Here is a 15,936-nt window from a genome sequence, read left to right on the forward strand (position 1 = left end):
CAAGATATGACAGTCGCTGCTTTTATTGTGGACCCATTTCTTAAAGGGGGTGAATTTTATCGCCTTTAAGGCTGAGTTTTTAACACTGTGTATCAATAACGCAGCATCTTACAGTCCCAGCATAGTGCATGTGATGTATAGAGATCTCCTGCCCGCTGTGCTTTTTAACACTGCGTAAATCGTTCTGCGACGCCGCGCGGAGCTTAGAAACCTGATGTTTACCTTGGTTACCAGCTCGCTGATCACTGGTCTCCCGCCTGGCCATTCCAGGACGATCAGCGATACCCGGCAGGGGGCCGGTCGCTGAGAAGTGTCACACACAGCGATCTCTCTAGCGACATCGCTGTGTGTGACGGGGGCTTTAGTCCCCTTAGGTGACTTGAAGATGCGATCATCTGATCACTTGTACTGTACTACTTCAGTACTGCTATGTATAGTGAGAATTATGGTCTCCTATGAATACTACTGTAGTTAACGGCTTTCACAGTAGAATCGCCTTGACATGCATGGAGGCCAACAGCAGACCCCTGGTTGTCATGGCAACCCATAGCCACTCCGAGATCACATCACGGGCACGCCGATGGGCTCCACGCACCCCCGGCACGTGTTAAATGCCGCTGTATACATGTAACACAATAATTTTATAGTTTGCCTTCAAGGTACATTTACACCACACTTTTATGAATGAACATTCCTAGTAAAGCTTGTTTCATGATAATCTTCCAAGAACAATGGCAGCCTGTGCGCACTGGATAACCTACTACTGATTGGTCAGTTCATATCTATAGGGTGGGGCTGCACGATGGCTCAGTGGTTAAGTGTAGCCTTGTCGCGCTGCAGTCCTGGGTTCAAATCCCCCCCCCCACGGACGACATCTGCAAGGAGTTCGTATGTTCGCCTCGGGTTTGCGTGTGTTTCCTCCCACACCCCAAAGATATACTGATTCATGCATAATGAATAATCTCTAGGTTATCACCATGTGGAAACAATAGTCCTGTGATGGCTGTTCCCATCTAGTGCATTTTTTGAGGTCTTTTCGGAGAGCCCATAGAATTGACCATGTAGGCCACCTCTCCACTCACAAAGGGGCGCGACGGACCCCTTTCTCAAGATGGGTATGGGTCAATATGGCTTATCCTGTAGACCTGGTGCCATCCATGTAATAATTTGTAGTCTAGAGGGTAAAACAGGTGAGACATAATGCAGAGACATAGATACATGGTCACACACATGCCACAGATAACTATTGAAAATAGGACAACTATTGCACCCATGCACGTAAGACATAATCAATCGTGCCGATCATCCTGGAGAAGACGGTTGCGCTGTAGGAAATGGCCTGTTCCTGGTGACCTTACATCGGGTATTCTAGGGCTGCTTGTGCAGGTACCCAAATAATGCCTTTAGGCAACCGGAAAATGCCTTAATTCTAGTTTTCCATATTCTTGTAGTTTGAGATCCAATCTGCTTCCTTTTAAAAAAAAAAAAAAAAAAAAAAAAACAATATTATAGGTTGTTTTGCTACCGGAGGCACATGTGTAATTGATATGTGGGCGATAAAATGTGGGTCACTCGCCCTTCATGTCATCACCATAACTAGATGGTAGGGAATAGGGATTATTACTGTCAGCTGTATTATATATCAGCATAGAAATCTGCTGCTGGCACTTGTATTTTGGCATTGTTTTCGAACGATGTCCCTGCGTCTTTATTGCCGGGAAAGTAAAATCTAGACTAGTTTCTGTAGGCTAACACAATAACACCTGTACAACATGTAGATACAGGAGGTAGATCTGTCAATAGGTGCCCAAAAAATCCACATAATTCAGACAAATTGTGTGAGCGTATTGTTCTGTCCTGAGCAGCCACATCCATGCTGAGACATGTCGAGAAACAGCTGTCTGGGATTAGGGACAAGACTTTCTGATTTGTGGTCAAGTGCTCCTGTAAATGCTTAGGGCTCGCGTACATGGCATTGTGTCCACAGAGTCCCGACAATGCAGAGTCTCCTGTGTCTTCTCCACCTATTATAAGGAATCCGTAAGAAAAATACTGGCTAGGTCTTAGAATAAAATTGATGGTGCTTCGGGGTATATGGACCTCTACCAGGCTTTGTACAGTATTTTTGATCCGTAGTGGAATTGTGTATGAGGCATGTTACTTATTCGCAGCCATCCTTTTTCTTGTATGTCTCTACCTGCCTTAAGCCCTGTGGTGCTAATAAAAATATGGATATCTTATAGCCTACATATTGTAATATATTGCTTATATGCTTTGATATAGTGTGGTCACTAGACCAAGGGTGGAAAGTATTGTAAATATGAAATATGGTTGTTTGAATCCAAACACTATACATTGCAATATACTATGGTGTAATATCATTAATGCTGAACTTTGATACTGAGCCACAAAGCGTTTGCTCTGTGTCAATACCGTAAGACAAGGAATTGTTCTGTGGTCTTTGAAGCTCTGTGTTTCAAAGATTCATTATCCTGATTTGCACACAAGTGACCACTGTGATACTTGCTTTGTCAAACAGTGATAGATACTGTTTTGACAGTCTGATGTAGCAATGGTCATGCATGACATCAATAATCAAGGACCGATTGTGATTCAAATGAGACAAGTATGAGTGTGTGCCTGGGTTATGATAGGTATCCAGTTTTCAGAATAGGTGATTATGGAAGTCATGCTGCCCATATGCGACCATCTTAGAGCGTTATGCTATGATCATGAAGAGTTAACTTTGTAACAGGCAACATATGTTGAACTTTGAACAGTGCAACATTGATTGTTAAAGGCAAACAGATCTTGGGTTGGTGCAACCAAAACTTTAAGATTGTAGTAGTCTATAACAAACAGACCTTGAAGTCTTGTGCTGTTATCAAGACAACAATCAACTGTGCAATTTCAAGATTCTAATGCAGCCTAAACATACTCCACAGATGTAATAGGGGAGGATCTGGAAGTTGTGTATAAAAAGGTGGACCCTGTGTCAGTGAGGGAGGGACATTTCCAGAAGGTATCGTGGGTGCACGGTTTCTGTGATGACAAGACCAGAATATTTCCTTCTCGTTGACACTGTGGTCCCTCCAGTGGAGAAGTGATGTTACAATGCTTGGTAATGTATAGTATGGATGCTTATTTCTCTATGTACTATAATTCATAATAATTGTATGATTCACATGAAATTAATTAACAAAACAGGGTAATATTATATCTGCCATTACATTAATTTGGTGTTTTATCATTTAAATTAATCATTGTATAATAAAATTGTGTCATATCCAAGCGGTGCCTTCTTTTAAGCCGTATCCGAACCTTATTGCTAAACAGTTGGCAATACAAGCCCCCATCACACACAGCGATCTCGCTAGCGAGATCGCTGCTGAGTCAAAAGTTTTGTGACGCAACAACGATCTCACCAGCGAGATCGCTGTGTGTGACACCAGCGACCGGTCCCCCTGCCGGGTATCGCTGATCATCCTGGAAAGGCCAGGACATTTTTTGGATCGCTGGTCTCCCGCTGTCAAGCACGCATCGCTGCGTGTGGCAGGCGGGAGACCAGCGATCAGCGAGCTGGTGCTGGTAACTAAGGTACACATCGGGTTTCTAAGGCCGGTTTCACATTTGCGCTTTATAGCGCTGCGACGGCCTGCGCACGGCCGCCGCTAAGCCCCGCCCCCTGCCGGCTCCCTGCCCGCCCCTTCCAGTCATCGCTGCCGCCGTGCGCTAGCAGGATTTTGCCGTGCACTGCGCACTTTTGAAGGTGCGCCGTGCGCGGCGAAATGCAACATGCTGCGTTCGGCGCACACGGGCGCACCTTCAAAAGTGTGCAGCGCACGGCAAAATCCTGCCAGCGCACGATCTGCGCACCCTATGCTAAAGATAGGGTGCGCAGATCGCAAGCGTCCATGTGCGCTAGTAGGCGGCGATGACGGGCAGGGAGCCGGCAGGGGGCGGGGCTTAGCGGCGGCCGTGCGCAGGCCGTCGCAGCGCTATAAAGCGCAAATGTGAAACCGGCCTAAGCACTGCGCAAGCGCTTTGAAAGCCGATTTGGACCTTAGTTACCAGCGCGCTGGTGCAGGGAGCTGGTAACCAAGGTACACATCGGGTTTCTAAGTGCCGCGTGCCGCTTAGAAACCCGATGTGTACCTTGGTTACCAGCTCCCTTCACCAGTGCGCTGGTAACTAAAGTACACAGTGGGTACCTTAGCGACGTGCGTCGCTTGTTACCCGCGTGTCGCTGGTGAAGCTGCCTGTTTGAGAGCTCACCAGCGATCCTGACAAGGTCATATTGTTGTCGGGATTGCTGGTGCGTCGCTGTGTGTGACGTGGCCCTTAGTGTGCCCACCACACACCTTAGATAGATGTCGACTGACCGCATTTTCGACAGTTATCTCTTACGACTCCCCCATTTATATGAGTGCTCGGTTGAGCTATGTTCTCTATGGGAAGATAAGAGTAAAAGCCTCCAAAACGCATTAGGCTAATGTTGGCCGTAGTGGCTGATATCGTTAGGCCCGGCTCACAATCTATTGTGTATGAGGAAGCCTTTTGGCTGATAGTTGGGGGAGATCTGATCAGGCATGTATGATTTCAGACTTCCAATTACATTGGCTGGTAGCTTATCTACAGAACAATGTGTGAGTTGTCAGCTTTCACATAGAGCGTACTGGAGCACTCACAAAACCAACATTCCTGTGTATGCGAGACTTGGCCAAAGCATCGTTCAGTCGGCACCCATCTAATGGGTCACTTCCAGACACCTCTGGCAGCTGCCTACATCTTGAGGAAACAAAATTAGTGGGTATTAGGTTTGGGCAGTTTGAACTCTTTTCTCCCACAACACCACCGACAGAGGGAAGAGTTGGGAGAACCCCATACATATATCATTATTTTAAAGGAAAAATCTATTAAGAGCTGCTCCATAGTGTTGAGGTTTGGGTAAAGGAGAGTAACCGAATCTGCTCACCGTAGCTAAACTCTGTCTGAAAACTTTTGAAGAGTGGACCAGCTGGTTCTCCTCCTTGTTGGTCATACATGATGGTAACAGCAATAAGTACAGTAGAGAGTACAAAAGAAGCAAGGAACCACTGGATAAGATGATGGCTCTTAGGTAGCCGTGTGGCCTGATGAAGGCACCTGTTCAGTGTATAAATGTTTAACTTCAGAGTGACAGTGCCACTCGTCATTTCCAGCCCAGTGGTTCCTTGTTTTTTTTTTTCTACGCTCTAAAGGCCCCGTCACACACAGCGATCTCGCTAGCGACATCGCTGATTTTGTGATGACACAGCGATCTCGCCAGCGAGAGCGCTGTGTGTGACCGGGATCAGCGACAGGCCCCCCCCCCCGCCGGGTATCGTTGATCATCCTCGATCGGCCTGGGCCATTTTTTTCTTCATTGCTCTCCCGCTGGCCAGCGCGCATCGCTGCGTGTGGCAGCGGGAGCCAACAATCAGCGAGGCTCCCAGCGCTCTAAGCAGGCGCTAGGAGTTGGTATCTAAGGTAAATATCGGGTTACTAAGCGTCGCGCGTCGCTTAGTTACCCGATGTGTACCTTAGAAACTTGCGTGCTGGCAGCTCCCGGCGTGAGGACGCAGATTTCTAAGGTACACATCGGGTAACTAAGTGACGCGTGCCCGATATTTACCTTAGAGACCAGCGTCCTCGCTGGTACAGCTGCCTGTTTGGCAGCTGACCAGCGATCATGTAGCGAGGCACCAGCGATCCTGACAAGGTCGTATAGTTGTCGGGATCGCTGGTGCTTCTATGTGTGACAGCCGGGGCCTTTACACTAGACTGTTCAGCCGATCGGCAGTTTTGGCTGACTGTAAAGTGTACGGAGGTCGTAAAAGTGAGCCTTTTATTACCAAATACCTATTGCAATAGAACGTGAGAATATGGTTGTATGTGACATCATATTATTTTTTTTATTTTTGGCTTTTAAAAAGGTGAAACGATGGTGCTTTATTTTAAAGGGGTTCTCCAGATGGGAAAGACCATCAGTGCTTGATCAGTGGGAGTCTGAACTCTTCAACCTCCGCCATTCAGCCTAGAACAAAAGTGTTAGCAGCACCGTCCCATCTATGTGAATAAGACCAGGCACTGCCATGCAAACGGATATGCAGGAACATTGTCTCATTCATTGTGCCGATCCGTGAGAGTCGCACCAACAGTCACACATCCGAGGCCTGTCCAAATGGGGAAAAATCCCTGTAGGAGCTTCATTCTCTAATTCCGGGGTTCCTCCATCTGCACTTTGCATGGACGGTGCTGCACTATCTGAATGGGTAAGTTACACGAGAACTCTTTGTCTATTGCTATAATAACATACTTTGTACCCTGTAACTATTAGACCGTGATCATTCTGTAAACCACAAATCATTAGAAATAACTCTCAGAGACTTGGCTCAATTTGAAATCAATCGCTTGTCTCTTCCTAATCCCTCTGTGCATATATAGTGATTACTGCGAAAAGCCTTTTAATAGTTATTACAGAAAACACGGGGGAGTTTAATAATTCATTCCGCCCACTTTGTTTTCCAGCCTCAATACGTCTATTGATTATTTATTTAGTTTGCAGCTTTCCAATCCATCTGCTCAGATTACAACATTTGCCTTGTACCATGCCAATTATGCCCGACTACAGCCGCCCCCCACTGCAGATCTCCGATGGTGGCAAATGGAAAGAGTGATTTGCTTCCCAGGGAATGATGTCTTCGCAGGCGCATCTTAAAGTGAGTGGCTCGATGCTGCTTTTCTCCAGCTTTATATGACAGTACCGCGTTTAGTCTGGAATGCGAAGTCCTTCATTTCACAGAAAATAATAGAAGACTTTGTCATATTCTGAAGGAAGAAAGACAAAGGAAACTAATGTATTCATGCAGGTTGGGAAATCAAAGTCTTTTTTTTTAGGCAGACTACTCAACCAAAGGAAATAGAAGAGAAAAATGTCCCTGCAGATGGTTATATTCTCTTCTTTCTGATGTTAGAAGGGTCGCCAGGCCACCAGCAGTGAGACCTTCTACAACTGCATGACTGGAAATGGGGGGAATGCCCCCGAGTGCTCAGCCTTTAGCCCCTGACTCTACTGCTTTACAGTATATAGATGTATTTGCACACTTTTCACATGTACACACCTTACTTTCTGCTTTTGTGTAACAGACGGGATGCGCGTGCACTGGGACCCTCGCCAGTCCCAAGAATGAGGGTCCCATGTCCTTCATATACAGTTTTAAATCTGATTTAATTGCAGCCGAGGGTCCTACAAACTCTTAAATGGGATGTTTAATTTTAATAAATTCTAGTGACTATGAATGCTTAAAAAAATGTACCTTGCTTTAGGGCTTTTTATCCATGCTCTCCTAGCTGCGTTATCAATATAAAATTATTAGACTAAAGAAAGCCATACATGGTAGATAATAACCTGAAGCTAGAGGTTAGAGGTTTTCCTGATGATCTTGTGTATGGGGGCAGCAAAGTGTCCTCCAGCTCAGACACCCACCTTAATCACAGCTGGCATGTAGTACCCAAGAATGACCACTGCACAGTGTACGGAGCTGCTTACACCTGGCTGCCATGGTACCTACTAATAGCTAATCAAGGTGGCGTTGGACCCCCGACAAAAACAACCTGTCCTTAGGTTAGGCCATCACTATCAAAGTCCTAGCGAACACCTTTAGGCTATGTGCCCACATTCTGCTTCAAAACCGGACACCTTCCCAGAAAACGCGTGTTTTATTTCCACGCGTTTTTTGCTTTAAAAAATGCGCGTTTTTGATGCATTTGTTCCGCGTGTTTTCTGACTCATAGAAAATAGCAAAAACGCGGACTTTTCTGCAAAATTAATGAGCATCCTGCGTTTTTGACCGCTAAGCGTTTTTTGAGCGGCACAAAAGTGCGGAATTCATTTAAAATGAATGGGACGCTTCTTTTATGCGTTTTAAGCGTTTGTCCCGGTCAAAACGCTTCAAAAAACGCTTACGTGGGCACACAGCCTTAATGTAGTCTCATGAATGAAGGTCCCTTGACATGAATTCTATGGGAAGGAGTCTGCTGAACCTATCATGGCAAAGCACAAGCTAAATATTTCCAATACTGATCTCCTCTGGGAGATGAGAGAAAATCAAAACTTGTATAATAATAGACTGTAAAATACAAGTAATGGCTATCAAGTAAACCCCATATATCCTCAACATGACCCTCATGAGATCATAAAACCTTACACCCATAAGGAAGATATATTCAGGGGAGGCTGTCATTTATAGAAGGGCAGCTAAAAAATAAATTGCCATCAGTATCTGTCATAGAGAAAAATTTAAATCCATAAAGACATCTCCGGAGATGGGACATGTCACCCTCCCATTGAACATATGGGATTAATTATAACTGGGGAAGTGAGAGAGCTGACACTTCAAACTCCATTGAATTAAGGATCTCCTGTAGTGACCAGGTAATTAGAAGATAACTGCCACCAAGACAGGGATTCATTTATTCAGAGGCAAAGAAGTACACTTCCAAGACAATAGCTTCCTCTGTTCAAATCACTGATCGCAGACTTTCTGGTGCCAGTGGTCATTGATGAATTTTAGGGTTTGCATACAGCTGATATTTATGGGAGATATATTTTCGTTGTCGTAGCCAAGGGACGAACATAACATAACAACCACTCCAACGTAATATCGGGCTGATGGATTATGCTATCCATGCCATGTTTAATATCTATAGTAACGTAATAATTATAGATCAATATATTCAGTGTCCTCCCTTCTCTAAGGGATCGAGTAGCATGAGGGTTCATACAGCTTCTTCAATAAGCCTTTATACCTTTATTTTTTCTTTTAGAGAGACGCATTAAATAGTATAAGAGTAATCTTTGTTAAATCCTTATTTTCTTATTTCCCATGTGATCCCAGCTCTGAACAAGATATATGCCAGCAGTAATCACTGATAATAATGAAACGGTAAATAATCATTGAACGCCGTGTCATGCAGCGTTAGACATGAAAGAATTTTCCTTCCGCAGTTTTCTCTGCTTTATTATTTGCTTTCCATGTAACCGGTGTAAAGTTGATTTTAGGACAGAGAATGTTAAATAGCTAGTTGCATTTCAAGGGCTCCCGCACCTATTAATACTTTATTACTACACACCATACTCTGCAATTTAATCTGATTATGTCAGAATAGGAATTGTGAGCTGACTACAATTGCTGGACATGAATGAAGTGACAGTGTGAAACTGTGGGTTGCTTGTAGCTTGGGTTAGTTTATACAGTTCTTATGTCTAGGTACTGTGTATATGAATTTGTCAGGCGCATGGTCTATAACTGTATATCATTTTGTATGTAAACTTATATGGCCTATAATTCTGAATCTAAATTTCTGCTACATATTTATAATTCAACACGTAATTGACTGACCAGTGCCAGCATAGAGTGAGTATAATGGACTGACTGACAGAAAAGGTGGCATTCTGTGATTGGCACCATGGTGGCTCTGTGATTGGCACTATTGTCTTCCTTCTCTGGGCTCCTAGATTAGAATCTATTCGGGATAATATTTACATGGAGTTTGTATGTTCTGCCTGTGTATGAGTTTCTTCTCCGTATCGGATAATTTCCTAGATGAGTTGGCATACAAAAGTAACCAGGAAAGGAAATGGCTGATTTGGGAGAGGAATTAGAGGTTGTCCACTACTTTAACATTGATGATCTATCCTTAGAATAGATCATCAATGCCTGATTGATGGGGGTGCGACACCTGGCACCCCTGCCGATAAGCTGTTCTTGTTGACAGCAGTGGGAGGAACTGATCTATCCAGGCTCGGACTGGCCCATAGGGTAACATGGGAATCCCCCGGTGGGCCCCTATGCAGATTTGGGCCCCCAACCCCACTGTATGAGAAGTACTTGTCATAATTCAATTGATTCTGTATAGAAAAGGGCAACCTCTAATCATTCATTAATCAAACTACCCAGTTTATTATATATAGATAAATTTGTGAACGAGGGTAGTGTTATATTTGTATGCAAGTGGGCCCCCAAAGTCAGTGTTACTGGTGGGCCCTTGGCACTCCAGTCCGACACTGGATCTATCTACTGTATAGCGGCTGAGTACTATGCAGATCAATAGTGGTGGATATGCAGTACTCGGCCGCAGCCACTATACAGTAGACAGGTGCGCTGTGCAGCTCTGTAACTGAGCCGCTCCGTCCACAAACACAGAACATCTAATCATTTGGGTCATCAATGTTACAGTAGTAGATAACCCCTTTAAATCAATAAATTTAAAAATTCAATAATAAAAGGGCTTAATTTCCTCTAGTAGGCCAGCTTTTTTTGTAACAGATCATTACAAGTAACTTGTATTATTTATGCATTTAAACATTGTGTGATTGTAAGAGGTACTATAGGAATTAAAAGTCCAAACACTTGGTGGGTTCCCTCATCATTAATGCAATATATTCAGTAATCTACAGACACTGTATACAGGCATGGACAAAATTATTGGTACCTTTCTGTTAAAAGCAAGAAAAATCCACAATGGTCAAAGAAATAACTTGAAACTGTCAAAAGTAATTTTTAGTTTTAATTTACTGAATAACGACTAATGATACAGGAAATCTAGTAGACCAGAGGCCTGCTGGGACATGAGGACAAGAAGTCATTTTCAAGTTTGACCATGAAAAGATTTGCATACTGTGGAGCCATTTTACTTCTCCTCACCCACAATTACTTGGAATTTGACAACAAGATATATCTACAGAAAACTGGCACAGAAATGAGAGGTAAAATGGCTCCACAGTATGCAAATATTTTCATGGCCAAGCTTGAAAGTGACATCTTGTCCTCATGTCCCATCATGCCTCTGGCCTACTACCGCTACATTGATGACCTTTTAATCATCCAGACAGAGTCTGAGCCACAGCTAAGGACGTTCCATGAACAGTTTGATCAATTTCATCCCACCATCAACCCAACACTCAACTACTCCAGGACTGAAATTAACTTTTTGGACACCATCATTAAGCTACAGAACAATGAAATAAAGACATCCCTGTATCAGAAGCCATCCAAAACACATAAAAAACTATTGTCTACAGCCAAGCCATCAGATACAATCGTATATATTCTAACCCCATGGATAGAGGTGAACACCTCGGTCGCCTCAGAAAGACCTTTTTGAATCAGGGCTACCTTCCAAGAACAATTAAAAACCAGATTACAAGAGCCACCAGATTATCAAGGAATCATCTCCTACGTTACAAAGCTAAAGAAGAAAATAGCCGGGTACCTCTAGTAGTCACCTACAATCCAAATCTGGATGTGCTAATGGGAATTGCATGGAAATTATAACCTTTACTACAAAAAGATGCCCGATTACAATCCATTTTTCCAGACCCCCCACTACTGTGCGTTACCAAATGGCATCATTGTCAGAAGCTCCCTGACCTCTCCAACAGTTGCAGGAACCTATCCTTGAAAAATGTAAAACCTGTCCATTTATAAAGAACACAGACAAGATAGAGATCCCTAATTCACATCAGGGCTACAAGATCCCAGGTACTTTCAGCTGCATCGCATCTAATGTGGTGTACTTAATTATTTGTACTAAATGTCCAACTGGAGTCTGTATGTAGGTGAGACAGGGAAAAAGCTTAGAACAAGGATGAATTCTCACCGCCACACAATAAGAGAAAAAAAGAATGGCTCTACCTGTGACCAAATATTTTTGTATGCCTGATTACAGCATCATTGACCTGAAATTACTTGTATTGAAAGGTAACTTCAAATCTCAGAGAGACAGAAGAGTCTGGGAGTATAAACTCATGACGACCTTTGACACACTCAGAGCAGGAATGAATGTGCCGCATGGATTTATGTCTTTTTACATCAATTAAGGAATTTGCTCTTCAGACCTTGTGGGTGTATCACAACACAGAACCAAACCCCAATCAGAGGACTATAAAACTTTCACTCCTTATCTATGAACTGTTCCAATATTTATGGACACAACTGTTTATCACTCTCCCATAATGACAGTTCTGTGCTGTGTTGTGTATAAATGTGATTCTTCACATTTTGTATTAGTCCAGCCTGATGAAGAGACCTGAGTATCAACCACTGAGAACTCTCAATTCCAAATATTTTTCTAACAACTAATATCACATTGCTACCCAATTGTTCAACAGAAAAATGTGAAAGAAACCAAATTAATGAAAGTGGCCTGGATAAAAATGATAGATTCCCTAGAAAAGATTGTAAATAATTTGACTATATGGACATAAACTAAGGCACAGTGGGGGGAAAAAAAGTATTTAGTCAGCCACCACTTGTTCAAGTTCTGCCATTTAAAAAAAAATGAGGCTTGTAATTGACATCATAGGTAGACCACAACTATGAGAGTCAAAATGAGAAAACAAATCCAGAAAATCACCTTGTCTGATTTGGGAAGATTTATTTTTCAAATTATTGTGGAAAATAAGACTATGATCACCTAAAAACATGCAAGATTTCTGGCTCGCACAGACCTGTAACTTCTTTAAGAGGCTCCTCTGTCCTCCACGCATTACCTGTAGTAATGGCACCTGTTTGAGGTTGTGGACAGGTGTCTTTTATACTGATAACAAGTTCAAACAGTCATACTCCAAACTCCACTATGGTGAAGACCAAAGAGATGTTGAAGGACACCAGAAACAAAATTGTAGCCCTGCACCAGGCTGGGAAGACTGAATCTGCAATAGGCAAGCAGCTTGGTGTGATGAAATCAACTGTGGGAGCAATAATAAGAAAATGGAAGACACACAAGATCACTGATCTCCCTCGATCTGGGTCTCCACGCTAGATCTCACCCCGTGGGGTCTAAATGATCACAAGAACAGTGAGCAAAAATCCCAGAACTACACGGGGGGACCTAGTGACTGACCTGCATAGAGCTGGGACCACTGTAACAAAGGCTACCATCAATAACTCACTACGCCACCAGGGACTTAGATCCTGCAGTTCCAGACGTGTTCCCCTGCTTAAGCCAGTACATCTCCGAGCCCATCTGAAGTTGACTAGAGAGCGTTTGGATTATCCAGAATAGTATTGGGAGAATGTCATATGGTCTGATGAAACCAAAATAGAACTGATTGGTATAAACAAAAACTTGTCGTGTTTGGAGGAGACAGAATGCTGAGTTGCATCCAAAGAACACCATACCTACTGTGATGCATGGGGGTGGCAACATCCTGCTTTGGTGTTGTTTCTCTGCAAAGGGAGCAGGACGACTGATCTGTGTACATGATAAAATGAATGGGCCCATATATGGTGAGATTTTGAGTGCAAACCTCCTTCCATCAGCAAGGGCATTGAAGATGAAACGTGGATGGGTCTTTCAGCATGATAATGATCCCAAGCTCACTGCCAGGACAATGGAGCAGTGGCTTCGTAAGAAGCATGTGAAGGTCCTGGAGTGGCCAAACCAGTCTCCAGATCTCAACCTCATAGAAAACCTTTGGAGGGATTTGAAAGTCCGTGTTGCCCAGCGACAAGCCTAAAATATCATTGCTCTAGAGGAGATCTGCATGGAGGAATGGGCCAACATACCGACAACATTGTGTGCCAACTTTGTGAAGACTTACAGGAAACGTTTGACCTCTGTCATTGCCAACAAAGGATATATAACAAAATTAAGATGAACTTTTGTTAATGACCAAATACTTATTTTCCAGCATAATTTGAAAAATAAATCTTGCCAAATCAGACAAGGTGATTTTCTGGATTTCTTTTCTCATTTTGACTCTCATACTTGTGGTCTACCTATGATTACAGGCCTCTCGTCTTTTTTAGGTGGGAGAACTTGCACAACTGGTGGCTGACTAAATACTTTTTTTCCCCACTGTATGTCCTGTAACTGGTATCACAGATGTCTACAAATTTGAAATCAGTCAGGTGTGCCTAGTTTGAAAGGTGAAAAGTAGTCACTGTACTGTTTGGTATCATGGTATGTACCTCACTGAACATTAAGCAAAGAGAGTGAGTTGTCTTAAGAGATTATAAAGAAAATGATAGACCATCGAGTTAAAGGTCAAGGCTATAACACCATCTCCAAACAGCTTGATGTTCCTGTTACAGTTGCACATATATTCAGAAGTTTTTCTATGCGTCGTAGCCAATCTACCTGGATGAGGCAGCAAGAGGAAAATTGATAACAATTTAGACTGGAATTTTCTGAAATGGCAAAATGCATATTGACAAGCCACAAAAGCCTTCTCAGAGAATGTCATATGCGACAAAACAAGCTTTTTGACAATTCACATCAGCTCCTATGTTCAAAGGCACACTAATGAAGCATATGAAGAAAAGAACACTGTACCCATTGTGAAACATCGAGAAGGCTCGGTTATGTTTTAGGGCTGGTTTGCTGTATCTGTGCAGAGTAGAATGAAATCTCAAGATTATCAAGGCTTTCTGGAGCAAAATGTGCAGCCCATTGTCAAAAAGCAAAGTCTCAGGCAGTGAGTCCTCCAACAGGATAATGACCCAAACTACTCAGCTAAAAACATACAATAATACCAAGAATAGCTGAGCAAAGCATTGGACTATTCTGAAGTGGCTTCTATGAGCCATGATCTAAATTTAATTGAACATCTGCAGAAGGAGCTTGAACCTGCAGTCTGGAGAAGGCACCTTCACACCTAAGGCTACTTTCAGACTTCCGTCTTTTTGATTCCGGCACCCTGCGGCAAAAATTTCCCTAACCGGATCTGGCGATATGTGGTGCCGGATCCGGCTTTTACACCATTGGGATACATTGTTGCCAGATGACGCCACATTAACACGCGGCGCGTCCGGCTTTTCCCGGATCTGGAGAAAAGTGACGATGCGACGTTGTGAAAAAACGTTGCATGCAACGTTTTTTCCCTCTGCCGGACCGCTTTTCTCTACTGCGCATGCCCGGCATATTTCCTCGGGCGTCAATTAACCCTGCAAGCGGCGGCAAAAATAAAATCTCTCCACGTCAATTAACCCTGCAAGCGGATCTCTCCGCGTCAAACCCTGCAGTCGGATCTCTCCGCGTCAACCCTGCAAGCGGCGGCAAAACATAAAATCTCCCTCTCTCTCTCACGCTCTTTTTCTCACTCTCATTCATATTCACTCACATTTGCTGATCTGTTCCTTTAAATTTCTCCTCCACCGTATCCGGCCAAATGAAGCATCCGGTGTGTGCGTTTTCAGCCGCATCCGGTACTACGGCTTCTCACCGCAGGCCGCCGGATTCCAAAGCCTGAAGTGTGAAAGCGGCCTAAGCCAGCTGGAGCAGTTTGCTTACGATGAGTGGGACCAAATACCTGCGGACAAGTGCATTGGGAGTTACAGAAATCGCTTGTTTGCAGTGATTGCCTCATAAGGTTGTACCAAAAATATTTAGTGTCATCATTTTGTCGAGATAATTTTCATTTGTTTTATAAAAGCTTTCTGTTGAAACACAATTCAAAAGCAATATCAGGTTTTCAGTGGTTAATATTCAGTAACTTTACATTGAAAACTACTTCTATCAATTTCACATAATTTCAGTGATAATTTTTGTCTTTTTCTTAAATTAACCGAAGCTTACCAACCATTTCGTCCATGTCTTTATTACATCTTATCCCATCCCCTGATGAAGCCGCTGTTGTAGTGAAACATGTCGAGGGGACGCTTCTAATGTGTGCTTCAGTTTTAATCCAACACTGTTGGTTAGGCAGTTAATAGGGCAGCAATCCTGAATACTGTTCTGTCCATTCAAGCACTGAATGTGGTATATATTATATTAAGGCCTCATTCAGATGTCAGGGTTTTTTCACATGTGTGAAAAACTGATAGAGCTTCATCAGCGATTATCATCAAATTTCCATCAGAGTAACATCTGAGTTTCATCACATTTTATTTTTTTTTCCTCCCTTATGAC

The 15,936-nt window shown here is 43.2% G+C and overlaps 1 protein-coding gene across 6 annotated transcripts in view; it reads left to right on the forward strand.

Annotated features, from left to right (window-relative positions):
- PXYLP1 (2-phosphoxylose phosphatase 1) overlaps nucleotides 1–15,936 on the forward strand; it is a 114,344-nt gene that overhangs the window by 22,092 nt on the left and 76,316 nt on the right. The window contains exon 1 of one of the 6 annotated variants that reach the window (XM_073581095.1): nucleotides 5,996–6,293. The exons of the other annotated variants lie outside the window; for them this stretch is intronic. The gene's annotated coding sequence lies outside the window, so the exon portion shown is untranslated. Of the gene's footprint in view, nucleotides 1–5,995; nucleotides 6,294–15,936 lie in introns of those variants that run through there. 6 annotated transcript variants of the gene reach the window in all.

Source organism: Dendrobates tinctorius, unplaced genomic scaffold (genome assembly GCF_039654945.1).
Source record: "Dendrobates tinctorius isolate UK_male_01 unplaced genomic scaffold, ASM3965494v1 ptg000069l, whole genome shotgun sequence".
Taxonomy (NCBI): Eukaryota; Metazoa; Chordata; class Amphibia; order Anura; family Dendrobatidae; genus Dendrobates; species Dendrobates tinctorius.